The 25112-nt window shown below is 43.2% G+C and overlaps 1 protein-coding gene across 1 annotated transcript in view; it reads left to right on the plus strand.

Moving 5' to 3' along the window:
- The first annotated feature begins 6979 nt into the window (after positions 1-6979).
- Positions 6980-25112, plus strand: part of LOC126335187 (esterase E4-like) — a 126705-nt gene continuing 108572 nt past the window's right edge. The window contains exon 1 of the mRNA XM_049998186.1: positions 6980-7120. The gene's annotated coding sequence lies outside the window, so the exon portion shown is untranslated. The remainder of the gene's footprint in view (positions 7121-25112) is intronic.

Here is a 25112-nt window from a genome sequence, read left to right on the forward strand (position 1 = left end):
ACATTTTTAATAAATTTGTTTTACACAAAACAATTGACCGATTTATGTAACTTCATTTGTCACTCAAAACAAGAAAAGATTAAGGTTTTTAGGTGAGGTTCACACCAAACCAACTGAAAGAAACATCAGATGATTCCAACGTATAAGAAGGGTAAAAGAACTGACCTACAAAATTACCAGCCCATATCCTGAACGACTGTTTGCTACAGAATTCTTAAGTATATTATAAGTTCAAATATAATAAATTTCTCTTAGGGGAAAAGCTTCCACCACAAATCACTGCGGATTTAGAAAAGATCGCTCATAAGAAACCTATCTTTCCATATACTATCGCGATACTATGCGAATCATGGATTGTAAGCAACAGTCAAATCGTATATTTCTGCATTCCGATTTAGTGTTTGACACAATGCCACTCCACAGGCCGTTAACGAAGTTCCGAGCCTACGGAATAGGTTCCCAGATATGTGAGTTGCTCGAAGACTTTTTAAGTCATAGAAATCAGTACGTTGTCCTGAAGGACGAGTATTCATCACTCTTCGCTATTTACGTCCACCATCTATCTGTTACGATGCGCAGCAAAACAGCGACTGCGAGTGTACTGGGAAGTGCCGTCGTTGAGTGACAGTGGGAGGACATTGGATGATTTGCACAGAATTTCAGTTTAGTGTGATGAATGGCGGTTAGTACTAAATGTGGAAAAATGTAGGTTAATGAGTAGCGAAAGTAATCACGTCTTATTCGAACACAGTATCAACTGTGTTCTGCAAGACACAGTCACTTCGCTAAAATATTTGGGATTAATGTTGCAAAGCGTTATTAAATGCAACGTGAACGTCATATCAGTTGTAGGGAGCCGATGTTCGACTTGTTTATTGGGAGATTCCCAGAAAAGTGTAGCTCATTTGTAAAGAAGTCTGCATATGGGACACTGGTAGCAGCCGTTCTTGAGTGCCGCTCAAGTGGGTTTGGAAACCACTCCACTCCAGGTTAAAGGCAATGAAGAAATTCAGAGTTATGCTGCTAGATTTGTAACCAGTATCTTAGATCAACATGAGATTAATACGAAAATCCTACTTGAACTCAAATGGAAAAGTATGGAGGGAAGAAAACTTTCTTTTCGCGAGACTTATTGATAAAGTTTAGTGAACCGGCAATTCCGAAAGACTGAAGAACGATTCCACCGCTACCAAATTACATTTCGTGTACAGACAGCTGTTTCTCCCTCGCTCCATTTGCGAGAGGAACAGGAAAGGGAATGATTAGCAGCGGTACAAGGTACCCTCCGCCATGTACCACATTGTGGTTTGCTGATTATCTATATAGACATGGACGTAAATGTTTACATCGTCGACATACTAACGGCTTTTATAATGTTACAATAAGTAGGTACCAACATTTTACTACGTGTGTCAGTCATTACTTTGCATTTCCGATTCATTCATTGTAAACTTATTTTAACAGCAGCGTTCTAAGAAGTGGTAAGATAGAGCATAATCAAATAGGAATCATAGCATGAAAACATGACGAGGATATTGCCCATTATTATTTTAAGCTAGGCGAGGCAACAATAAAGCAATTCGTTTCCTAGGAAATGACATCTCAACAAAGCTCAGAGTCTATATATGGAATGCAGAGGACACGAAATTCAGTCCAGTCCGGCAACAACACCGGTCAACTACAGATGTTTGAGAGCCTACAAGCTAGCAAACCTACAGATGCCTGCTAAGTCAACACACCTGTGAGTCCACACAACCAACTTAGTTCATACATGCTTGCTTAGTCCACACATGCCTACTTACTTCATACATACTTGCTTAGTCCATATATTCCAGCTTAGTTCATACATGCCTGCTTAGTCCACACATGCTTACTTGGTCCACACATGCCTGCTTAGTCCACACATGCCTGCTTAGTCCACATATGCCTTCTTAGTTTACACATGCCTGCTTAGTTGACTCATATCTGCTGAGTTTACACATACCTGCTCAGTTCACACATGCCTACTTAGTCCACACATGCCTGCTTAGTCCACAGATGCCTGCTTAGTTCACACATGCCTGCTTAGTCCACACATGCCTGCTTAATCCCCACATGCCTGCTTAGTCCCCACATGCCTGCTTAGTCCACACATGCCTGCTTAGTCCACACACTCTTTCTTAGTTTACACATGCCTGCTTAGTCCACATATGCCTGCTTAGTCCACACATGCCTGCTCAGTTCACACATGCATGCTTAGTCTACACAAGCTTGCTTAGTCCACACATGTATGCTTAGTCCACATATGCCTTCTTAGTTTACACATGCCTGCTTAGTCCATACATGGCAGCTTAGTCCACACATGACTGCTTAGTCCACACGTGCCTGCTTAGTCCACACATGCCTACTTAGTCCACACATGCCGTCTTAGTCCACATATACCTTCTTAGTTTACACATGCATGCTTAGTTCACGCATGCCTGCTTAGTTGTCTCATATCTGCTGAGTTTACACATGCCTGCTCAGTCCACACATGCCTACTCAGTTCACACATACATGCTTAGTCTACACAAGCTTGCTTAGTCCACACATGTATTCTTAGTCCACACATGCCTAGATAGTTCACACATGCCTGCTTAGTTCACACATGCCTGCTTAGTTCACACATACCTGATTAGTCCACCAATGCCTGCTTAGTCCACACACCCATGGTTAGTTTACACATGCCTGCTCAGTTCACACACGCCTTCTTAGTCCAGACATGCCTGCTTAGACCACACATGCCTGCATAGTCCACGCATGCCTGCTTAGTCCACACATGCCTGCTTAGTTTACACATGCCAGCTTAGCTTACACAGGCCTGCTTAGTCCACACATGCCTGCTTAGTCCACACATGCCTGCATAGTTTACAAATGCCAGCTTAGGTTACACATGCCTGCTTAGTCCACACATGCCTCCTACGTTTACACATGCCTGCTTAGTTTACAAATGCCAGCTTAGCTTACACATGCCTGCTTAGTGCACACATGCCTGCTTAGTCCACACATGCCTGCATAGTTTACAAATGCAAGCTTAGGTTACACATGCCAGCTTAGGTTACACATGCCTGCTTAGTCCACACATGCCTGCTCAGTTCACACATGCATGCTTAGTCTACACAAGCTTGCTTAGTCCACACATGTATGCTTAGTCCACACATGCCTAGATAGTTCACACATGCCTGCTTAGTCCACACATACCTGCTTAGTTTACACATGCCTGCTTAGTCCACACATGCCTGCTTAGTCCACACACTCTTTCTCAGTTTACACATGCCTGCTTAGTCCACATATGCCTGCTTAGTCCACACATGCCTGCTCAGTTCACACATGCATGCTTAGTCTACACAAGCTTGCTTAGTCCACACATGCCTGCATAGTTTACAAATGCAAGCTTAGGTTACACATGCCAGCTTAGGTTACACATGCCTGCTTAGTCCACACATGCCTGCTCAGTTCACACATGCATGCTTAGTCTACACAAGCTTGCTTAGTCCACACATGTATGCTTAGTCCACACATGCCTAGATAGTTCACACATGCCTGCTTAGTCCACACATGCCTGCTTAGTTTACACATGCCTGCTTAGTATACACATGCCTGCTTTGTCCACACATGCCTGCTTAGTCCACACATGCCTGCTTAGTTTACAAATGCCAGTTTAGCTTTCACATGCCTGCTTAGTCCACACATGCTTGCTTAGTCTACACATGCCTGCTTAGTTTACAAATGCCAGTTTAGCTTTCACATGCCTGCTTAGTCCACACATGCCTGCTTAGTCTAAACATGCCTGCTTAGTCCACACATGCCTGCATAGTTTACAAATGCCAGCTTAGGTTACACATGCCTGCTTAGTTCACACATGCCTGCTTAGTCCACACATGCCTGCATAGTTTACAAATGCCAGCTTAGGTTACACATGCCTGCTTAGTCCACACATGTATGCTGAGTCCACACATGCCTAGATAGTTCACACATGCCTGCTTAGTCCACACATGCCTGCTTAGTCCACACATGCCTGCTTAGTCCACACATGCCTGCTTAGTCCACATATGCCTTCTTAGTTTACACATGCCTGCTTAGTTGACTCATATCTGCTGAGTTTACACATACCTGCTCAGTTCACACATGCCTACTTAGTCCACACATGCCTGCTTAGTCCACAGATGCCTGCTTAGTCCACACTTGCCTGCTTAGTCCACACATGCCTGCTTAATCCCCACATGCCTGCTTAGTCCCCACATGCCTGCTTAGTCCACACATGCCTGCTTAGTCCACACACTCTTTCTCAGTTGACACATGCCTGCTTAGTCCACATATGCCTGCTTAGTCCACACATGCCTGCTCAGTTCACACATGCATGCTTAGTCTACACAAGCTTGCTTAGTCCACACATGTATGCTTAGTCCACACATGCCTAGATAGTTCACACATGCCTGCTTAGTCCACACATGCCTAGATAGTTCACACATGCCTGCTTAGTCCACACATGCCTGCTTAATCCACACATGCCTGCTTAGTCCACACATGCCTGCTTAGTTTACACATGCCTGCTTAGTATACACATGCCTGCTTTGTCCACACATGCCTGCTTAGTCCACACATGCCTGCTTAGGTTACAAATGCCAGTTTAGCTTTCACATGCCTGCTTAGTCCACACATACTTGCTTAGTCTACACATGCCTGCTTAGTTTACAAATGCCAGTTTAGCTTTCACATGCCTGCTTAGTCCACACATGCCTGCTTAGTCTACACATGCCTGCTTAGTCCACACATGCCTGCATAGTTTACAAATGCCAGCTTAGGTTACACATGCCTGCTTAGTTCACACATGCCTGCTTAGTCCACACATGCCTGCATAGTTTACAAATGCCAGCTTAGGTTACACATGCCTGCTTAGTCCACACATGTATGCTGAGTCCACACATGCCTAGATAGTTCACACATGCCTGCTTAGTCCACACATGCCTGCTTAGTCCACAAATGCCTGCTTAGTCCACACATGCCTGCTTAGTCCACATATCCATGGTTAGTTTACACATGCCTGCTTAGACCACACATGCCTGCATAGTCCACACATGCCTGCTTAGTCCAGATATGCCTGCTTAGTTTACACATGCCTGCTTAGTTTTCACATGCCTGCTCAGTTCACACACGCCTGCTTAGACCACACATGCCTGCATAGTCCACACATGCCTGCTTAGTCCACACATGCCTGCTTAGTTTACACATGCCAGCTTAGCGTACACATGCCTGCTTAGTCCACACATTCCTGCTTAGTCCACACATGCCTGCATAGTTTACAAATGCCAGCTTAGGTTACACATGCCTGCTTAGTCCACACATTCCTGCTTAGTCCACACATGCCTGCAAAGTTTACAAATGCCAGCTTAGGTTACACATGCCTGCTTAGTCCACAATTGCCTGCTTAGTCCACACATGCCTGCATAGTTTACATATGCCAGCTTAGGTTATACATGCCTGCTTAGTCCACACTTGCCTGCTTAGTCCACACATGCATGCTCAGTTCACACATGCATGCTTAGTCTACACAAGCTTGTTTAGTCCACACATGCCTAGATAGTTCACACATGCCTGCTTAGTCCACACATACCAGCTTAGCTTACACATGCCTGCTTAGTCCACACATCCTGCATAGTTTACAAATGCCAGCTTAGGTTACACATGCCTGCTTAGTCCACACATGCCTGCTCAGTTCACACATGCATGCTTAGTCTACACAAGCTTGCTTAGTCCACACATGTATGCTTAGTCCACACATGCCTGCTTAGTTCACACATGCCTGCTTAGTCCACAAATGCATGCTTAGATCACATATCCCTGGTTAGTTTACACATGCCTGCTTAGTTCACACATACCTGCTCAGTCTACACATGCATGCTTAATCCACACTTGCGTGCTCATTTCGCACATGCCTGCTCAGTTCACACAAGCCTGCTAAGAGTGCACACCTGTGAGTCTATACGGGTCATCACAACTGTGAGTGTCTAGAGAGTGTGCCTTAACACAATGTCGATGATCACAGCGGCAAGGATGGCAGCTCTGCACGTCAGTTACACTGCTCCTCACTCCACGCAGTTATCAACTTCACACAGAACTTGCATGTGCTGAGGATGTACGTTAATACATCTCGATGATCACAGCGGCTCTGCAAGTCATCATCATAGCTTCACGTCTCCAGGCGGTGTGTCAACTCCACAATGAACTCTCAGTTCCGACCGAGGTTTTCTGGAGGTTTTCCTTGGTTGTAAGGCGAATGCCGGAACTGCAAATCTCCTCCAATTGCTGTAGCCAATGGTCATGTAAAAGATAAATTTCGAAATAAATGGTACAGCTGAATTATTTGTCTTTAACGAATTTATAAGTATATTAAATTATGAAGTAATGAATGAAAATATCTATCCTTGAGCTTAGTAATCTTAATAGAACCAGTCTTTTTTATTGTCTGATACAAAGTTGTGTATAGCATTGCTCTCGCAATGTGGCTCTTGACGTTAGTGATGAGCAGGTGTAAGCTTAAGGTTAGGAAACATCTTTGGAGAGAGAGAGAGGGAGAAAAAATCCATTTAGGTATAAAATACATTTACGAAAAGAAGAAAGTCAGATGAAAAAAGACAGGAAAAGCTATTATTGCGTTACTTTCTCGTATGTCGCTGGTACGTCCTGTGTGGATTACTGCTCAGTTTGTTCCCTCTTTCAAGAGACTGGACAGCAGCACAGTTTAAATTAAGCTTTACCATTGAAAATATCGGGAAACATAAAACTGTTCATCATTACAGTCAAAGCTGAAAGATAAGGCACGTGAATGTAAGTACTGATCCAATCTACGAAGCACCAAAAAATCTATAAACAAATTCAATATACGGACAGACTCATAATTATTGTTATTATTCAGCGAATACATTCGCATTTTTTCAACTGTTAAGCGTTCGTCAATTTGCCGAGTTTTATCTCTGGATTAAGTAAACCCTGGCAGGCGCTTATCGTGGAGAAAAATATTTGTTGCATATGGAAAAAAGTCACCGAAATTTAACGCTCACTGTGTTTGTCAAGAAAAGGCTGTACAAGTGATACTTCAGCGGTAAGTAGAGACTCCAACGGAAACCAAGCGAACTTCTATCTGTGTTTGTATTCGGATCATAGTACGTCTGTGCGTTCGTTAGAGCCTATCGTACAGACAAGTAGCATTTGGTCTGCTAAACAATTTTTTTAATGTGGCAAAATGTATCTCGTCTGTCCATTTATTAACCCATACGGAATGTTGTAGCGTACAAATTCCTTAAACGCTGCTTTTGGTTGGAGTCTATTTTCCTGTATTGAGCGACGAATGGAAGAGTCTACTGAACAAACATCTCATATTCATCAATGAACACAAAGAACATAATGCCCAGTATCTTCTGCTATTCGTCTAATACAAGCTATTCTCAACTAACAAATTAGTTTTAATACATGCACGAATCTCACTTCGTAAAAATAACAGATTTGTACAAATTAAAAGTGGCTGGTGTCTATGTAGCGCAGCGCCCCTAAAGACGAGATTAACCTAACGTTATTTATGTCTGTACCCGGTGATGGAACGGATGCAGTTTTAAAGACATTAAAAAGATCAACAAGTTGGGTTTGTAAAATCTTTCATCTTTGTTTTTATACACAGTCCTAAAGAAATTGTGGTGAATGTATCACACGTTCAATAATATATAAAAATATTCTACTTTCACCACTTGTAAGAAAATATTCCAGTGACTGTAGGCCACTTTGGAGTATTATCATTTGTAATCTTAATCCAAATCGCTATATCGTGAGAATTACTGCATTCATAAAGGCAGGAAACTAAAATAGCTTGTGTTCCTAATTTTCAGTATAAAGTATGTAGTAATTAATCTGTAGTACTATAATACGCAAATGATCATTCATGTGTCGCATTGTTTCACTACACGCCGACAAATTCAGTGAGTGCAATTAGGCAATATTCCTCTGCATGTATCTTTTTCATACACTAGCGAATAAAGTGAAGGAAAATGCCTCAGGCTTTGCCCCCATACTTGTCATAGTCTTTTTCACTTTCCGGAATACGTGATGGATATAACAGATTTGTTGTACATTCTTCTGCACATACCGTTCATTTCAGTTCCCCAAGCGCCGGCCGTGGTGGTCTCGCGGTTCTAGGCGCGCAGTCCGGAACCGTGCGAGTGCTACGGTCACAGGTTCGAATCCTGCCTCGGGCATGGATGTGTGTGATGTCCTTAGGTTAGTTAGGTTTAAGTAGTTCTAAGTTCTAGGGGACTAATGACCACAGCAGTTGAGTCCCACAGTGTTCAGAGCCATTTGAACCATAAGTCCACCAAATTTTATTGATCCTTTACGTTTCCAGCACCGAATTTTTGATTCCGTCACATATTTTCTGTTATCTCTGTTTGACAAATACTCCCAGTGCTGGCAAAGAAACTCTAGAATATTTCTCTCCAGATTATTGTATTCTCTTTTGTTGACTGACGAACAGCACCTTCCTGAAAGCTGCCCACAAATCTAACACGTCTACATCCGCCGTGCCTACTTCTGATTTTAAATGCGTTAATGCCAGCTCAGGTCGCTTCATTTTATTAATGCTGTGTATTTGAAGAGCTTTCATGAAGATTACCACAGATTTTCGGATGTTAAAATCTAATATTGTTGTAGGGCTTTTCTTCGTTAAGTTCACTGTCGTTTATTTATCCGTATGTAAAGAGAGCTGACGTTCAGTGCCACAAATAGAACCACAAGACGTTATTCATTCCCTTATTGTCATCCAGCGACTACTTCCCTATAGATAACGGCATGGTCAACGAACAATTTGGTAGTGTATAAAGATCGTGACACAGCCCGTGTACCACGAGCATTATAAAACATTTATTGGCTGTTAATAACCGCCTTATAAAATGTTTGATATCTGATGGCGCTTTTGACTACATCTGAAAAATCGGTTTTGTATGGCGAGACATTCCCTGGGGCACTTCCATTGTTACTTTCGTCGCAATTGAAAATTCACCGTCCAGTATAAAGCCAGATCCGATTGGACAAAACTTCGTCGTGATCTAACCACTCTATCCCAACTCTACTATAAAAAGCCAGATGTAACTACCTACCTCGCTTTCCTTTTTTTTCTCTAAATCTCAGTTTATTAATTATTTCTGTGCAGTTGAGTAAACCGATTAATCAGTCTAATTAATTTACATAGTCGGTCGCCTTCACAAAGTAATTTTGAAACAGCTACTTTGTTTCATAAAAGGAAAGTAATGCAGTTACCTACTTTATGTTAAAAAAAAGAATAAATACGTGAGAGCTGTTTCTTGTACACAACAGCTAGCCATTTAATTCTTGTAATGGTTTCAGTATACCTAGACTATGACCTAGATAACCAATAGGTTATCAGTATCTGTAGACACAATGACACACTGCAGATTGACCATTAATAAACACCCTCTCTTCCTATATGCTTGTCCTCCTCCTTCTTTACTACAGTTTGTGGCAGTGCAGTACACACAGCTGAGACATTAGCCAGTACTTGCATTCAAAGATCCATCTGAAAGTTAAATGATGCAAAAAAATATTGTGAAAGTCTTTAACTTGAAAAGTTTGACTGTACCAGAATCTAACTATAGTAGTTAACATAAATTGTAAAAAGTAGCACAAATCTTGTGTAAACAACCATTATCTCCGACTGACTTGGAAAGCTATTACAGTGTCTTAAAACATGAGAATACTGAATTACTGTTTTCTGTGTTAAATCCAATACTGAGTCAATTAAAATACTGTGTGGGCTTTAAATTTATCTCTCAGCATAAATTTAACGAACTACTAACGCTATGTATATACTTCCGAAGTTAAGAATGTTAGACAAAAAAAGAAAATCGGTTAAGCTGCATGACTCATTGAGAATCACTACAACTTGTTTTGTATAAGCAAAAGCAACAGTCGTACAGTAACTTCAAGATGTGTGTGTACACTAATAGTGTAACAATAGCAAACAATATTTCAGTTACTTTCACTGAATACTGTAATCATTTAATTATTTTTCTGTGGTGTACACTTACAGACATAAAAACCAACAGCAGTTTCATGAGCTTTAATAAGCAATAATATAACCACTTTTACTATTACTAAAGAACTTCAGTACAAAAACACTTGTTTTCAAATAGTCTCAACAAAGTACACCACTGCCCCGCGGAACTAAAGGACGAGGTAGAACAAGTAAGGTAACATATTGACATCTCAAAGGAAATGAACGAAAGTGCGGGAGAATGTTGCCAGAGGTCTTCCAGTCGTGTATAGAAAGCTGGAAGTCACACGGCGTGAGGTCGGCGTGACTGGTGCGACAAATGGGACTGCCGGCCTGTGTGGTCGTGCGATTCTAGGCGCTTCAGTCTGGAACCGCGCGACCGCTACGGTCGCAGGTTCGAATCCTGCCTCGGGCATGGATGTGTGTGATGTCCTTAGGTTAGTTAGGTTTAAGTAGTTCTAAGTTCTAGGGGACTGATGACCACAGACGTTAAGTCCCATAGTGCTCAGAGCCATTTTGAACAAATGGGACTCGCCGCACAACACGTGGCACTTGAAGCAATAGGAAAAAGACAACGCGAGTCAATCAGCGAGCGGTTACAGTGGTCCGTGGTGGTGCTCTTCGGTACGACATGTCCTGGAGGCAACATCTGGATGATTTCACAGGGGGGAGAATCACCTGGTCACTGGAAGAAGGACGAAGTGTGGCGAGTGTGGCGCAGGAGTTAGGTATTGTTCTCAGCATTGTTGCACGTGTATGGGCAGCATCCCAAACCACACACACTGCTGCCCTAAAAAAGCTCAACCACGGTCAACTACAGTAATAGATGATCGCTACATTGTGGAACAGACAAGAAGGGACCCATGTCAAGCAACAAGTGCCACGGAAGGGTAAAAGAGAAAATACAACAGAGTCCAAAAATTGAAATTTTTCAGGAGAAGTAAAATAAACTATCAAACGCTGAAACTCAGCTACAGCCGTACCTTTTTGTTCAACAATATTTTTAAAAGTTCGTTGAATTCTTGGTTGTTTTCCCTGAAATTATAAAAGTGTGAATTTTTTATTTTACTGCCATAATTAAGTAATGAAGTAAATAATGACTTGACGATGTTGCAACAATACATGGTCTTGTGATGACAACGAGTGTTATTTAAACCTATAAAAATTTTGAACTATTGTAATCGAAGTTCAGAAAATAATCTAAGTTCAGGGAATGTGTAATAAAAAAACATTCCCTTTAAAAATCACCTTCATACTCGGAAATATATTGTTGTTCAGATGGCAGTCCGAGCTGATTGAGAGCGAGAAACTGGCTATAGTTCTCCCTGGACCCCTCATCCTCACGGACCAGAAGGTATGTAGACATTGTTGTTTCGTCTGCTTCTTCCGTAGATCTTCTATCTACGCTATGAAGAATGGTCCATTATAAGCGTCTCTGTGTTCAACGGCTTTAGATTTTGCTTCGAGGAATCTTAACCGCTTTGCTGACCTAACAATAAAAGAAAGCATTTTCTTGTATGACTTAGAAGAATGAAATTTACTCCGGCCTTTAAACATGTCCTGCTCACACGAGACAACAATAAATGGACTTGGCTTGACTCTGGCCTCTGTGATAACTTCTCTCCAGTTATCGGGAGTTTCAGCCTTTGCACACTTGGGGATCAAGGCCCCATTTTCATCTGATTCATTAAAGAATGGCCACGCACTGGTTATATAGAGGGCACCTTTTCAAACAGTGACGTAGTGCAAGAATTGAATGATGGTGTAGTTGTTGTTTTGTCCCCACCTGAGTTGGTGAAACATGAAGCGTTTGAACCTCTCTATTCAGATAATTGCAGAAAAAAATGATGGAGCGTTGACGCAACATTATTTGAGCCCTACCTTGCCACGGTCTGATAATAGGTGAACATAGTAGATGAGCCAGTTCATAAAACATGGACACTGAGAATGTAGATAGAAAGCTATGCTCTGAAGTACCCCGGGTGTCAGCTGTATTGTGTAATGACATACATCGAGCAAGTAACAGCCGAATCCAGAACATCAACTGACGTTAAGGGCTTCTTAATAGTGTAGGTATCTTACTTAGTAACAAACAAAAATACTTAACAGAGACAGTAATATTTTAAGATGTGCGTTATGTTAACTGACGTTGGCGAATTCGGCCATGTGCTAAGTGAAGTTGACCGCTCACCCCGTAGAGGCAGAGTGGTAACGCTTCTACTGTGGGTCAGAGGATATGGAACGAGAATGTTTTATTGTTTCATCCAGTACTGACAACGGACGGGTTCCATGACTCGTACCGATCAGCTGTTGTGTATAACATGTATGCACAATTTACTAATCTTCTTGAATAATAATGTATTTTATTCGGTAATTAATCATTGAAGCATAGAACTGCTAGAAATTTTAAAATTACACCACTGACTGAATTTCGTGTATTATTTGTAGATCACGACATCAGAATTTTTAGTTGTCTGTCTTGACTCTTGCCGGCATCGGCATTGGCACGAGGATGATGCAGTTCTGTCCGCTCCAAAAGTACGCATCATATATGTACACTCCTGGAAACTGAAATAAGAACACCGTGAATTCATTGTCCCAGGAAGGGGAAACTTTATTGACACATTCCTGGGGTCAGATACATCACATGATCACACTGACAGAACCACAGGCACATAGACACAGGCAACAGAGCATGCACAATGTCGGCACTAGCACAGTGTATATCTACCTTTCGCAGCAATGCAGGCTGCTGTTCTCCCATGGAGACAATCGTAGAGATGCTGAATGTAGTCCTGTGGAACGGCTTGCCATGCCATTTCCACCTGGCGCCTCAGTTGGACCAGCGTTCGTGCTGGACATGCAGACCGCGTGAGACGACGCTTCATCCAGCAGATCCGGAGATCTTGCTGGCCAGGGTAGTTGACTTAGCACGTTGGGTGGCACGGGGTACATGCGGACGTGCATTGTCCTGTTGGAACAGCAAGTTCCCTTGCCGGTCTAGGAATGGCAGAACGATGGGTTCGATGACGGTTTGGATGTACCGTGCACTATTCAGTGTCCCCTCGACGATCACCAGAGGTGTACGGCCAGTGTAGGAGATCGCTCCCCACACCATGATGCCGGGTGTTGGCCCTGTGTGCCTCGGTCGTATGCAGTCCTGATTGTGGCGCTCACCTGCACGGCGCCAAACACGCATACGACCATCATTGGCACCAAGGCAGAAGCGACTCTCATCGCTGAAGACGACACGTCTCCATTCGTCCCTCCATTCACGCCTGTCGCGACACCACTGGAGGCGGGCTGCACGACGTTGGGGCGTGAGCGGAAGACGGCCTAACGGTGTGCGGGACCGTAGCCCAGCTTCATGGAGACGGTTGCGAATGGTCCTCGCCGATACCCCAGGAGCAACAGTGTCCCTAATTTGCTGGGAAGTGGCGGTGCGGTCCCCTACGGCACTGCGTAGGATCCTACGGTCTTGGCGTGCTTCCGTGCGTCGCTGCGGTCCGGTCCCAGGTCGACGGGCACGTGCACCTTCCACCGACCACTGGCGACAACATCGATGTACTGTGGAGACCTCACGCCCCACGTGTTGAGCAATTCGGCGGTACGTCCACCCGGCCTCCCGCATGCCCACTATACGCCCTCGCTCAAAGTCCGTCAACTGCACATACGGTTCACGTCCACGCTGTCGCGGCATGCTACCAGTGTTAAAGACTGCGATGGAGCTCCGTATGCCACGGCAAACTGGCTGACACTGACGGCGGCGGTGCACAAATGCTGCGCAGCTAGCGCCACTCGACGGCCAACACCGCGGTTCCTGGTGTGTCTGCTGTGCCGTGCGTGTGATCATTGCTTGTACAGCCCTCTCGCAGTGTCCGGAGCAAGTATGGTGGGTCTGACACACCGGTGTCAATGTGTTCTTTTTTCCATTTCCAGGAGTGTATATTGGATTGGTGTACGACGTTCAGGGTCGCTGAGAGTCATGTAGGCCAGTGGTTCCCAACCTGGGTATAATTACCCCCCAAGAAGTAAAATAAAATTTTCTGTGAGGTAAAACCCAAAAGGATTTGATTGCGTTTCACTCAAGAAACTAAATTATTTTTAGAAGCATATTACTAGTTTTCAGAGAGCTGTGAAACTCTGATACTAATTATATAAGTTATCAACGATTACTTTTTTCTCAATTACTAGTGTTATTGCATGACACTGTCCGATGGAGACTACGGATTCCTGACATTTTCCACTCACTGCACACATACTTCCTGCTTTATACCACCCGTTGAAGACAGTAGAAGTGAGACATACACTATGTGATTAAAAGTATCCGGCCACCCCCAAAAACATACGTTTTTCATATTAGGTGCATTGTGCTGCCACCTACTGCCAGGTTCTCCATATCAGCGACTTCAGTAGTCATTGGTCATCGCGAGAGAGCAGAATTGGGCGCTCCGTGGAACTCGCGTGGTCAGGTGATTGAGTGTCACTTGTGTCATACATCTGTACGCGAGATTTCCACACTCTTAAACATTCCTAGGTCCACTATTTCCGAAGTGATAGTGAGGTGGAAACGTGAAGGGACACAGCTCAAAAGCGTACAGGCCGGCCTCGTCTGTTGACTGACAGACACCGCCAACAGTTGAAGGGGGTCGTAATGTGTAATAGACAGACATCCATTCAGACCATCACATAGGAATTCCAAATTGCATCAGGATCGACTGCAAGTACTATGGCAGCCGGCAGGTGAGAAAACTTGGATTTCATGGTCGAGTGGCTGCTCATAAGCCACAAATTACGTCGGTAAATGCCAAACGACGCCTCGCTTGTTGTAAGGAGCGTAAACATTGGGCGATTGAATGGTGGAAAAACGTTGTGTGGAGTGACGAATCATGGTACACAATGTGGCGATCCGATGGCAGGGTATGGGTATGGCGAATGCCCAGTGAACATCATCTGACATCGTGCGTAGTGCCATCAGTAAAATTCGAAGGCACTGGTGTTATTGTGTGGTCGTGTTTTTCATGGAGGGGTCTTGCTCCACTTGTTTTACGTGGCACTATCACACCACGGGCCTACATTGATGTTTTAAACACCTTCTTGCTTCCCACTGTTGAAGATCAATTCGGGGATGGTGATTGCATCTTTCAACACGATCGAGCACCTGTTCATAATGCACGCCCTGTGGCGGAGTGGTCACACGACAATAACATCCTTGTAATGGACTAGCCTACACAGTGTCCTGACCTGAATCCTATAGAACACCTTTGGATTGTTTTAGAACGCCGACTTTGTTCAAAAAATTGTTCAAATGGCTCTGAGCACTATTGGACTTAACTTCTGAGGTCATCAGTCCCCTAGAACGTAGAACTACTTAAACCCAACTAACCTAAGAACATCACATACATCCATGCCCGAGGCAGGATTCCAGCCTGCGACCGTAGCCTAACCAACCAACATCGATACCTCTCCTCAGTGCAGCACTCCGTGAAGAATGGGCTGCCATTCCCCAAGAAGCCTTCCAGCACCTGACTGAACGTATGCCTGCGAGAGTGGAAGCTGTCATAAAGGCTAATGGTGGGCCAAAACCATATTGAATCTCAGCATTACCGATGGAGGGCGCCACGAACTATTCAGCCAGGTGTCCGGATACTTCTGATGACATAGTATATATACAACAATAACTAAATGTCGCATGCAATGTCTTCTACAAGTTGCAAATAGTTGTTGGAATAGACAAGAAATTCATTCATTAATCAATTTAAAACAGATAAATGAACTAACTGGCAGTATGACACAACTGTAACTATAGTACACAGTATTGTTACTATTAGAGTAGTAGGACACGAAGCACTGGCAGTCTGAAATCTTGCAGTTTCAGTCAGTTCAGACATAAGGAATCCAGCAATCAAGTGATTTACAAAGATATATTGGTTGGTTGATCTGGGGAAGCGGATCAAACAGCGAGATCGTCGGTTCCATCGCATGGGGAAGGATGGGGAAGGAAATTGGCAGTGTCTTCCAAAGGAACCATCCTGGCATTTGGCTGAAGCGATTTAGGGAAATCACCGAACAGAGAGTACAGTCATTTTGAGGTGTTGCAGAGTATAGTGTATATTTTAACTTAGTTGATTTGAAATGGTGGTACAACAGAGTACAGGTGAGGCGAGCGGTGCTAGGGAGAGGCGTGGTGCATGCTAAGAAACAAGTGTCTTCCCTCACTGTGGACGGTAAGCTTTCTTGTCTGAGGAGGAGCTGTAGACAACACAAACGATGCACTGGGAATTGCTTTATCATGCGTTCAACACACACACACACACACACACACACACACACACACACACACACAAACGCAAGCAGTCAAGAACACTCTTTTGGGCTAATACTTTGTTTACATGTTTACTCCATCGAGTAGTGGCACTGTCTAGGCAGTTTATAATACGCGGCATGCCGTGTCGGCTCACCATACTGCCGTCAAGCGGTCGGCAAAATGTTTATGGTCAGTTTTTTCGGCTCTTATCTATAACATTACATACTACAACTAGACCATCCGTGTCTCAATTTCAACACAACTCGGCAAACTGAAGATTTTCAAGAAATGAAACCGGTTGTAACAGAGCAAATGTGTAAAAATATAGCTGAGGTGGTTTTCATTAATCATTAACGTTAATGAGGTGCTTTTCATTACTCATTAGCGTTATTGTCAGCTGTGGGCTCAACATGATCCACATTATCATTACCAATTGTCTCACTGACTCACTAATTTGTGCCTTAATAAAACACAAAAACCAAATATCATTCTTCTTTTAGCAGGCCGGCGTGGCCGAGCGGTTCTAGGCGCAACAGTCTGGAACCGCGCGACCGTTGCGGTCGCAGGTTCGAATCCTGCCTCGGGGCCGGCCGCGGTGGTCTCGCGGTTCTAGGCGCGCAGTCCGGAACTGTGATACTGCTGCGATCGCAGGTTCGAATCCTGCCTCGGGGCCGGCCGCGGTGGTCTCGCGGTTCTAGGCGCGCAGTCCGGAACTGTGATACTGCTGCGGTCGCAGGTTCGAATCCTGCCTCGGGCATGGATGTGTGTGATGTCCTTAGGTTAGTTAGGTTTAATTAGTTCTAAGTTCTAGGGGACTGATGACCACAGCAGTTGAGTCCCATAGTGCTCAGAGCCATTTGAACCATTTGAACCTGCCTCGGGCATGGATGTGTGTGATGTCCTTAGGTTAGTTAGGTTTAAATATAGTTCTAAGTTCTATGGGGTTGATGACCTCAGAAGTTAAGTCCCAAAGTGCTCAGAGCCATTTGAACCATTTTTGAACCATTCTTCTTTCTGAATTTTAAAAATTAAAGAGTTCGAAGAAAATTCTTCTTCATTCTAAAGTTTAGGTAGGCGCTAAAGCTAATTAAGTGGTGGTAACGCAGAGGGATGGATGGGATTAGGGGGGGGGGGGGGGCAGCGGAGGGGCAATGGTCGGAGAAAGGTTGGGAACCACTGATGTAGGGCCTAATACACTGCGGATGGATTTTTTGAATGATTAAAATTAAGGTAAATAAACGTATACGCATTTCTCTTTTGTGTCTAATGAGCTGAATACACTTATTGTACAAAGAATTTCTTTTGTTGAAATTAGTATTGTGGCGTTCCCGAGTTTGTGATGCAATGAACTGCGAGAAACAAAATTAAAAGGTTACTTATGAATATTTTATCCTCGTGGGGTGCACTGATTAATCCAATGATAAAAGTGCTTGCAACTCGTTGTGGTTGTGATTTATATTTCCAGCTCATCATTATTTTCATCCACAGTTATTCTTGTGATTATTAATTACTCACATTTTGTCACAGAACATGGATTCGCGAATGCGCGTTCCAGAGGCCGTTAATCTTCAACGATATTTATTTTTAGCAAGGAACATAAAAAGGCCATTGTAATACAACGCAATGAGTAGGAAGTAAACATTTGCGTCGTGTTTCATGTTGCATAATGCATCTAAGTAGAAGTACAATTAGTGTTATTAAGAATTAATCGTCCGCTTACACAGACATCACAACAATACTTCGTCAGGCAACTGCAATGTCAGAACTTTGGAGTTTGAAGGCTGCAGCAATTTGAAATAGAGAACAGTCTACACGAAGTATTCCGAACGGCGTCGACTTTTAACGATTACTAGTGGGGCGGGTGGCAGACTCGCCACGCCATTACTGTAGATAGTCTGTTGAGGGCTCAAAACATACGAATTTATGAAGGTTAGCTATTAATGATAAGATCGGTACTTACGCAATACCACAAAGTCAATATTGGCTCCTGAGCGAAGATGTTTGGCGACAACTGATATGAAAATTCCAAGAGTATTACTAGAAGCGAACAGCATTATCTAATAACACAGGGCAACGATACTGGGCGTGATGTTGGTTCCGATCCACAAAACAGTTGTTTACCAGGTCTTATCAAAGTGCATCCTGCAGCACGGCGCAGACCGAGGTAGAAGGCAGAAAATGCTAACTCTAACAGCTACAAAGTAGACGTGATCAGAGATGGAGAAAGTAGCAGAGGTACCAGTATGTTTTAAGGTATTTCGGTCACTCTTTGTGATTAAACCTTTCCATGTAGACGCAATTAAAAAACTTTAAGAAAAACTGGCAAGTCACCAATTGATAGACGAGGAAATCACACTAATCTACCTCATAAGCCCGCCGAGTAGACATGTGAAGCAGTAAAGTCAGTTTTTTGTGCCTCAAAAGGAAGACAAGCATATTACAATTTAAAAGACTACAAAAAAAGTGTATCTTCCTGAAGAGTTAAATGTCGAGAAACTTCTTTCAATTTTTTGACATATTTTTTGTGTCAAAGTTCTTCTTCACTAATACTTTATTGAGGCCGCCCGTGCTCCGCTGGCTGCTCTTTCACGACCACTGATTCATATTGTCTACATCGGCAGTCAGTTCCAGTTTCAAATGAAGAGGCTCGTAACTTTTTTTCCGACACGACTAAAACGACCGTATGTTTTGTGTTCTTTCGTTGAATTTGTATCGCTAGCTTGTACATGTCCGTCACTCTCTTCACTCAAAGGCAGTTGAAATTCATAGTCCATCACAATTCCAACAAAAATGCAAGCTGTTGTGTTAAAAACTATTAACCAAGAAACACAATACATACACTATGTGAATCAAATGAGTCAGAAGCTAAATCTCAAACACAGCGACGCAAGATCGAGAGTCAGAACACACAACGAGTTGCGCTGATTGCAGCTCAAATTGATTGTGTTGCTTCCTATCGTAATACAGATGGACTCTGTTGTTTTTTCCTTTGCATACAATGTCTTTCACCGTCTGTAACTTGGGCAGTGTGGTGTTTTCCTTTGTACTATTTAGCACAATGAAAAAGCTGACTGAGAACCACACAGTGGTACCAATACCTCTTTTTTTTTACATTTTGTTGTTTCTTCCCCGCATCCTCCAAAAGCAACCACATTTAACAGGAATGCAAGGCACCCAATCTCACACACCACGGTGGCACGTAAACTGCATGGAGTTGTCTCTTTGCCCGACGACCACTACACTGTGTTTCACTGATACCTGCGCATTGGCAGCACCATTTGTGATGGTGTCAAGAGCATAGGAACTGAACCAACGAGGAGTAGGAATGGATGAGAGCAGACTCAGTGTGGTTTGTAAATCTGGACGAATCTTTTTGTGTTGAGAGGTAGGAACACTTAATGAACCCTGGAACTCACTCCAACATGAGCGTTTTGGTGACTCAGGTGTTGTAATGTGTTAGGGATAATGTTGCATGGGCGTACTGACCTCCAAATCTCTACGGTACTCTCACAGGTCAGCGCTATTGTCACACTGTACTCCTCCTCTCTGTGGGGCTTTTCAAGTCTGCATTAAGCCCAGATTTCATTATTATGAATGACAGCGCGTGACAGCATTGAACAGCGCAGTTGTCCTTGGAACGAGAGAATATGCGGCGAATGGACTGACCTGCCCGTTTCCCCAATTTACATCTATATCTGCATAGATAATCTGCAAGCCACCGTAAGGTGAGTGGCGGAGGGTATCCTGTACCTCTATTAGCCATTTCCTTTCTTGTTCCACTCGCAAAACGAGAGAGAGAAAAGCGACTGTCTATTTGTCTCCGTATGAGCCCGAACTTCTCGTATCTTATCTTCGTGGTCCTTACAAGCAGTGTATGTTGGCGGCAGTAAAATTGGCAGTGAGCTTCAGATGCCTGTCCTCTATACTTTCTCAATAGTATTTCTCGAAAAAAACGTCGTCTTCCCTCCAGTGATACCCATTTGAGTTCTAGAAGCATCTCTGTGGTTCTTACTTGTTGTTTGAACTTACCGATAACAAAATCTAGCAGCCCGTCTCTGAATTGCTTCGATGTCTTCCTTTAATCCGAGCTGGTACAGATCCCAAACACTCGAGCAGTACTCAAGAATAGGTCGCACCAGCGTCCTGTATGCGGCCTCCTTTATAGGTGAACTTCCCTTTCCTAAAATTCTGCCAGTAAACAGATGTCGATCATTAACCTTCCCTACAACAGTTCTGATATGCTCGTTCCACCTCATATCGCCTCGCCACGTTACGCCCAGATATTTCAACGACTTGGCGGTATCAGCTAGGACCTAGTAATACTCTATCCGAACATTAGGAATTTGATCTTCCTACTCATCCGCATTAACTTACATTTTCCCACATTTAGGGCTAGCTCCCATTCATCACACCAACTGGAAATTTTGTCTAATTCGTCTTGCAGCTTCCCGCAATCATTCAAGTTCGACATCTTTCCCTACACCACGGCAAACAACCGCAGATTCCTGCTCACCCTGTCTGCCAAATCATAAAGAGAACAACAGCAGTCTTAACACACTTCCTTGGGCAGTCCCGACGATACTCTTGTCTCTGATGAATTCTCGCCGTCGAGGACAACAGGCTGGGTCTTGTTATTTAAGAAGTCTTCGAGCCATGCACATACCTGTGAATTTATTCCATATGCTCTTATCTTCGTTAACAGCCTGCAATGGAACACCGTGTCAAATGGATTTCCGGAATTCTAGAAATATGGAACTTGCCTATTGCTCTTCACCCATAGCTCTCAGTATATCATGTGAGAAATGGGCAAGCTGAGTTTCACACGCGCGATGTTTTCTAAAACCATGCTGATTCGTGGACATAAGTTTCTCAGTCTCAACAAGGTTATTACATTCAAACTGAGAATATATTCAAGGATTCTGCAGCAAACAGAAGTTAGGGATATTGGTATGTAATTTTGCGTTTATATTCTTTTACCCTTCTTATATACTGGAGTCACCTGCGCTTTTCTCTAGCCACTTGGGTCTTGTGTCTCGTTGTGCGCATATGGGATGCGTTGGGGAGACGTCTTGCAGCCCATCAACGACCACAGCCGCGCTAGTGGAGGAATGGAAAGCTATACAAGGAGATCTCCTCACCGATCTCGTGTCCAGAATGAGAGCGCATTGCAGAGCATGCACTGCAGAACGTGGTGATCGCATATACTTTATGAACCATGTCCCGTCTTCTGTAGTGTCCAGGGGACATAAATCGTGGTGACTCCAGTGTAGTTATTGTCTTTGAATAAAAGTGTAATTTCTGTTTGTTTCATTGCATATTTCTTTCAGTTACCTGGTGAAATATACTGAAGCAGTTCTTTCTATGTATTGTCCATACTTAGCTAGCTGTGCTGCTTGGCAGTAACACATCATGCGAAAGCTATTTCCATATTTTAGTTTTTCACATTTTACTGGTCCTCTTAATAACCCTACGCAGAAATATTGACATTCTGTACTGCTAAAGGCCTTTGATATATGAACCATCTAAAGGTAATCATTTAGAAAATGCACACTAGCTCAATGACTGTGAAGCAGTGCTAATGATCATTTCATTAATTACGCAAATACGGTTCTTTGCAGTCACCCACTAAGCTACATAAAGCGAAAGGATTGAGAGAGTAATTTTTAGTCATTAATAAGCACTTAAATTCTTTATTATCTATGTTTTTTCAAAACTAGGAAAAATTTTAATCTGCACTCTGTTATAAAAGTAATACAATACACTTTTTCGATCTTGCCTTTTGTTGGTCACCGTCGACGATTTATGTGCTCAGCTCTTAGATATGGCTCCATATAATATAAGTACATAGTATGTACTTGTATGCAAATTATTCCCTTTACGTGTCGTTACATGCATTTATACTAAGGTTGCTGTACGTGATGTAGAAACTACGGTAATTGGTATTTACAGCAGAAAACCTCGACAATACATTTGCTCCAATATTCTTCTTGCCTCGCTTTGTATATTAGCCACACTCTTACGAGAGCACATTTCTCTAGCTTGCGATACTTAGACTTGAATTGTGTCAGAACCGCAGTAGCGGATTTGGATTCGTGAAACCATAAACAACACCGCCCACGCTCCGCACAGTTATATGACTCGAAGACTGTTGGAATAAATCGTACGTGCCACCTAGTGGGAACATCAGGAACTGACAGTATTAATTGGGAATAAAACGTGAAAATATGCTGTATTCAGTGCTGTATACACGGTAGAGGCTGTGTCTGTGACTCTCTGAACGATCTTGTGTGCGCACTAACTTTTCGCGCCCTGCACGTCATCGTCATGTGTCCTTCCTTGCTTGAGAGGTGTGTAGCTACTGTCAGTGATCAGGATGAGATTATACAGAGTGTTTATAAATTAGTTATACAAAGACAACCTTTAATTGTGGAAAGGTAAATAACGTACAGAAATGTTTCATAAAGCACTGATGAAGGATATCTTTGAGCTTTATTCCCTCCTATCACTGCTAAATCCCGACATTCCTGCAAGGTGGCATGCACGAACGAGTTATTCGCATAAGGGCGGAGTGCATGGACAGTGTTGTTTCTGGTTTGATGAAGCCAAATATGCTGCTATAGTTCAGGGATTATACAGGATTAAATGTGGCAAGCCAAGTACAATCGATTCACTGAAACTGCCTGCGTATCACATAGGACGAAGGTTCCGGGTCGGCTTACAGTCCCCGACACAGCAATTCAACAATATCGACAGCCTAACATTCGTAGTTGGTTGGTTGGTTTGTGGGGGTTGAAGGGACCAACATACGTAGTCCAGGCACACGAACGACATGTGTCACCTTACAATTTACCCGGACTACAAATCTAAGACTGCCGATCTTGTTCAACTACCGCTTCATAGACTGCTGGCCGACCCTGACCCAGCGTCCTATGTGATAAACAGCCAGTTTCGGTGAAATAATTGTACCAGTTATTAACAGTTTGTCATTGAGGTTGTCTTGGTTTGCGATTCTTTGTCTCTGAACTGTAGTAGCGGACTTGGATTCATGAAACCACAAACAGCACTGCGCTCGCTCCGCACTGTTCTACGACTCCAAGATGACCGTTAGAATAATTCAATTGTGCATGCCATCTATCGGGGAGGTAGGGAACTAACAGTGTTAAGCGGGAATAAAACTTGAAGATATACTTCATTCAGTGCTGCATCAAACGTCTCTTTTAGTTAATTATCCTTTCCACAACGAAAGGTTACGTTTGTACAACTAATTTATAAACACCCTGTGCATCACTTTGTACATATCAATCTCCTTCACTTATTTCTATACAGTTCTGTTGCCACAAATAAAACAGTGTACAATTTATCACTTACACGTAATTTAAAATTTACATAAAATAGCCCACGAAAAAAATTATAAAGGCACACAATAAAAAGGGGAATATATTTTGTTGTAATGTTAGAGGTTAACTATTGTGGATTCGTTACAAAGCAGTTTTCACATTTGTGAAGATACTCCATGAGACCAAATCAGTCGATGGTGTTAAACAATGCCGAACGTCTTCCAGGAATAAAGAAAGAAAGAATCTTCCGTTCCTCCTGCATCTATCGCTAGCCATATACTAGGGCGCGCTGACAAGTAATACCTCTCAGTTTTAATGTGAAACCTCTTAAAGTTTTTTTAATAAAACGTTCATTCTTCTTACCTACATATTTGACTGAGTGAGGTGGCGCAGTGGTTAGCACATTAGACTCCGATTCGTGAGGACGACGATTCAAACCCCTTGTCAGGCCATCCTGATTAGGTTTTCCTCGATTTCCCTAAAGCACTTCAGGGAAATGTCGGGATGGTTCTCTTGAAAGGGCACGCCCGACTTCCTTCCCTATCCTTTCCTAATCCGGGGGACTGATGACCTCGCTGTTTGGTCCCCAAAACAATCAACCAACTTACATATTTGCAGCCTCATACTGCTAGAGGACTTCGATATGTAGCGTGTAACATAGCGGTGTGTAACGTAACTAAGTTGGTACGTGAGGAACAGCGTGGTGTAATCGAGTTCCGAATTCGAAGAGTTCGTCACTCTTCCTTCTTCTTCAGCATGACATTGCCAGACCGCATTCGGGCGCTTTGCGACATCTGCAGCAATCCCGTGCCTTGAATTCACTGACATCGGTCGTCTTCCATACAGTCCTGACTTGTTCCTAGCCAATTGTCATGTTTCCAAAACTTAAAGAACACCTTCGACAATTTCACTTTGAGAGTGATGAAGCGGTGCATGCAGACATGAGGTTGTGGCTTCGTTAACAAAGTTAAATATTCAGTAGTGACTCTTATCAAAAGTAGTCTTTAATGAAATCTTCTCGGGCTTCCATCCGGGTAGCTGCGTCGAAAATCCGTGACGTTTCGATGAGTGTCATTCTCATCATCTTCTTGGGAAAGAAGACGCCAAAAAAAGATGATGTGTATTACACTCATCGAAACGTCACGGATTTTCGACGCAGCTACCCGGATGGAAGCCCGAGAAGATTTCATCAGCAGTATACACCGATAAGGCCTACATTCAAAGTGGTCTTTGGTTGGGAGAAATGAGTTCGTCACCAGGGCCACTTTCGTTGAGAGATAAAGAATAAAGACGTAGAATGTTAATAATGTTTGTTTTATTTAAAAAGCGTTTAGAGTTTTCACATACCAAATTTGGAGGTATTACTTTTCAGCGAGCTCAGAGTAATATTTGC

Source organism: Schistocerca gregaria, chromosome 2 (genome assembly GCF_023897955.1).
Source record: "Schistocerca gregaria isolate iqSchGreg1 chromosome 2, iqSchGreg1.2, whole genome shotgun sequence".
Lineage (NCBI taxonomy): Eukaryota > Metazoa > Arthropoda > Insecta > Orthoptera > Acrididae > Schistocerca > Schistocerca gregaria.